The 4,593-nt window shown below is 38.3% G+C and overlaps 1 pseudogene; it reads right to left on the reverse strand.

Moving 5' to 3' along the window:
* Positions 1 to 2,356: 2,356 nt before the first annotated feature.
* On the reverse strand, positions 2,357 to 2,983 carry LOC132779669 (heat shock factor protein 2 pseudogene; annotated as a pseudogene).
* Positions 2,984 to 4,593: the final 1,610 nt, after the last annotated feature.

Raw genomic sequence — 4,593 nt, forward strand, 5'->3', positions numbered from 1 at the left:
AGAATAATATTACTACATCCTAAACATTTAAAAAAACCTACAAACTACAATCTCTGTTATCTAATCTAAGGACTTTACATTCTCTGTTTGGTGGTTATGTTCTCTCAGTGTTTACACCCATTTAGTGAAAAAAAAACCTTGGTACATCCTTTCTGACATAATAACACATTTCTACTAAAAAAAAAAAACCCCAAAAAGTGATGGAGATTCGGCCCCATCTTTGCTGGAGGAACACAATAAATGGACCCCAGTCTTTCTTAAAGTTAGTTAGAAATTTCTCCTTAATCAATGAAACAAGTTCATTTATTTTCATAAGCCTTGTGACAGAATCGAGTCTTTCCATCTTTCCATCTTTCCATCTTTGAGCATAGGTAATTCTTGCTGCTGTTGTCATGTTTAGCAATAACCTTCCCCATTTTCTATCAAGCTGGTCATCCAACATCCCAAGTAAATAGAGTTCAGGTTTCATTTCAAATTTGACTTTAACAATTTCTTCTAAAATCATATGTATTTGTGCATAGTTTTACATGATTACCACATATGATAAAAAGTGCCCACCTTTCCTCCACATTTCCAACCACCACTAGAACCAAGGTCTTAGCAATCCTTTCTGGTGTCAGGTACCACTTGTACATCAATTTATTTTTTAAAAAATCAAATCATTACTTAGTGTAAATGTGAAACTTTTTGTCCAGAGCCTTTCCCATTGTTCCATTTGTATTTGATTTACCAAAATTTTGTGCTCACTTAACCATACAATCTTTCTCCTGTTCCTCCTCTAGTTCACATTTTAACAACAGATTATACAACTTACAATTTAGTGGTTTCAGCTCGACATCTGAACACTTTTAAGAAAGGAAATGCTATTCCTGAGCAAAGTCATTTATAGCCTATTTCATGCAACTCAGGATCGGAATCGTTTTAAAAATAGTTGTGGAGGTTAATGGAGAAAACTTGAAAGCATCACCCTTAAAACATTAGCTTTTAAAAGACCTAAGTACAATGGTGGTCATAGAGAATGATTTATTTTACATTTTAATGACCTGTTTGAAGTACTTTTCCACTATTGTTCATGGCATGAATCAGAAGCCTATGGGTCTATAGTTACATAGGTACATTTTATCTTCATTTTGCCCCTGATTTATTACCACATTCAAGAAGGCCTCCCTCCCCACTCAGAGTGAATGGGTCCAAGAATGTCTTAGCTCTGAGCAGAGGGTTTTTGGTACAACGTGGATTCAAAATCAGACTTGCAATGCATACACATTTTGAAGATTTACCTGCTCAGGAAATCATTCAGCAAACTATACTCAGGGGTTCCTAAATGGGATCCATGATTTCCAGTTAGGTAATCTACAGAAAGTTTGAAGAAGAATTAAGAATCTATCCACTTGGTTTCTTTTTTGGCAAAGAAATTAGAGGTTGTTTGAATTAGAGCTGGGTTACTGAACAGATCAACAAGATCCTGGACAGGAGGCTATGATGTTGATAGTACATCACTGGTCCAGGCACAAATAATCTCGCAAAAGTTGTCTCCTAAAAATTGTCTGTGCAGGAAGCCAATATTAGCAGGGGAGATGGAGGGCCCATCCAGACAGTACCTTTATCCCAGGAGCTTCTAGTTCAAAATGAAGGATGGCCAGATGACACCTCCAAGAAAAGTGAATTAATTTGTCACAAAGCAGGAAAACCCTGCTTTGTACCAAATTAATTTGATAGTACATTAAACCTGCACCTTTGTGAAAAGCCCAAGACTGATGGGCTATGGGCCCTGTGTGCTCAGGCCCACAGGGAGTCCTGGGCCTTCCCTGGGGCCTTTCCATACACCCATCTCATATCTTCTGGGCTCCTGGAGCCCAGAGATGAGAGGTGGCCCCATCCTCTTCCTCCCCTCATGATTGTGCCCAGGTTCAAGTCCACACACCTCCCCCAATATCCATGCTTTCCAGGGGGGGGGGAGGTGTCCAGAAAAGCCCCAAAAATGGTGAAGAGCTTACCAGTCCACCATTAGGCCTTGCAGCACACTTCCTGTAATGTAGCTTCCTCGCATGTAATTGCTACATTCAGGAACTGTGTTGCAAGGTCTAAAGGTGACCTGGTAAGTTCTTCACCATTTTTAGGGCTTTTCTGGACACCTCCCCCCTGGAAAGCATGGATGTTGGGGGAGGTGTGTGGACTTGAACCTGGGCACAATCACGATTGAGCCTGGGTTAAAGGGCTGTGTGGAACTGCCCTGAGGAAGTTGTCAAGGGCGACACCTGACATCAGCAGATCCCACACAAAGTTGCTTCTCCCTCTTGCTCCATTCCATGTTCAACCCAACTGTAACCTGCTGGAATATGCTGGTCTTTGCAGTTCAATTAACATTCAGAAGCAACAGGTGGTTCAGATTCACAAGCTGGTTATTCTGAACAAGGGTAACAATGAACAGTACAATCTTTCAGATCATTTGCCGTTGCTGCAGATGTTTTGCTCTCAGTTCTGATACTTCCTCCCAAAGAGATTCATTTTCTCTCTTCAAAGCAGAGAGCCCAGAGTCAATCGTCTCTTGTTTAATTTGAACCTCCTGTGCTTTACTTGTAATTATAGACAGGTCTTATTGACAAATTTTATATTCTTCCAGCCTTGAAAAAGAACCCTTTCTTTTAATATGTTCCAGTAAGTCCCACTGTCCTTGCTTGATGTACGGATGCTGGGATTCAACAGGACCATCCCTTTCCAATTTAATAATAGTAAAGTCAACATGGACTGCTCTACAAAAGCAAAATATATTTTGTTATTTCACAAAGCTTGCCATGCTGTTGTGCTTGTACTTTGGAAAAATCTCTTTGGTATTTTTTGCTCATCTAACATAAAGAAACTGTGGTCATTCTGGCTCCAGATGATGATCCACCAGGGTCCATATCTTACTCAGGAAGGCCAGGACCATGGTACTGCCCCTTGAATTGGCCACCACTGGTGAGGCTATTGGCTTCGGCTTCATTGTGCCTGACTGAACTGAGGCCAACTCTGCTGCTGTCATCCATGCCTCCTCCACTAATAGTATTGGTGGAGTTGTTGCTGCCAACATCTCCCTTTCGAAGCCTTTTTAGGTCATCAGAAGTAGCTCTCATTTAACTTGATTCTTTTTGTTTCATTGTTATTTGATCAGCAAACATCATTAAAATAGCTGGAAATCTGATATCTCTATTTGATGTCTATTTGTTTTAATAGGAAAATACCTGCATGGATGTAGTATGCAGATATGCTGACTGTACCTTCACTTTTAATAGTCAACTCTTTTAGTCATCCAATCTAATTTTTAGTAAATGGTAAAACACTAAACACACTGAATGCAAATATTTACTGGGTAAAAGATAAATTGCTTATCAATCCATCCATTTATCTATATATTGATAAATATAAACAGATCCCGCGTGTCACACCAAAATACTCCACTATTAGCAGTGTCTGCATGTTTATTTGTGTGCATGTATGAACAGTCTGGCAAAGTTACTTTTTTGAACTGTAGTTCCCAGAATCTCTCATCTGCATTTCCTCTTGCCAAACAGGCTGGGGGATACTTGGAGATGCTATCAACAAAGGTAAATTCTCCAAGCTGTATATGGGCATGTGTCCTGCTGTCTTAGACAATTCCTTCCATGTGTAACATTCTTCAGCTTCAAACACAAAGTTATTGGGTCCCTGTCATTCAAGCAGCACTGAAATTTTCTTGTCTACATAACATTAAAGATACAGAAGCCATCCTGTATTTCACCTGGCAACCCTAAGTACCCAACTTCAATCTGTCTTGTGTTTTAAGATACACATTGACATGTACAGTATTTAAGGAGATCCCTGGGCACATGACTGTACCATAAGCTTCCCTCTGAGGAATGAAAAACAAATCTCCTTACATTTGAATCTGTACTTTCCAACAATCTATAGGTTTAAAATTATGATTGTGCAAAAATGTTCTAAATATTGAAAAGAAAGAACCTTCTTTTGTTTCATAAACAAATAAACACAGACTTAAGGTGCAATGGTAAATTAAAGTAAATGTGATATGAGGGAAATACATCTTGGCAAGCATCTAAATATTTTTACACATGCACACAGGAGTAATGAAAATTAAATATACCATCATCTTTCCATATAAACAATCAAGTTAAAATCTAGCAACCCCACAGAAAGTAAAGAGGTTAGAGATTAAAAGAAAAGTGGTAAAGAAAGTTGGGTGGAAATATAAATATCCTATTGGCTGTCAAAAGTAATCAGTTCAGTCAAGTTTCTTAAATCTACTTTAAATGATAATGGCAACAACTTTTTTCTTTTTTTATTAGACTTCACATACATTTATGAGTTTTATCATTTCAAATCAAAACAAATACATTTGTTGCTGTATTTGGGAACAATAGCAGCCCATGAGTCCTAGAAGTTTAGTCCACATTGCATAAATAATCTTTACTCTCTCTCACCTACCTGCTTGAGGAGCAAAACTTTTTTCCCACATTAATAATAATGCCCATATAGATATTGTAAAATTTCAACTGACTTAATAGTTATTAGTTCTTGAACATATTAACCTCATGTCACTCACTGATGACCATGGAC

This window comes from Anolis sagrei, chromosome 6, assembly GCF_037176765.1.
Source record: "Anolis sagrei isolate rAnoSag1 chromosome 6, rAnoSag1.mat, whole genome shotgun sequence".
NCBI classification, from domain to species: Eukaryota; Metazoa; Chordata; class Lepidosauria; order Squamata; family Dactyloidae; genus Anolis; species Anolis sagrei.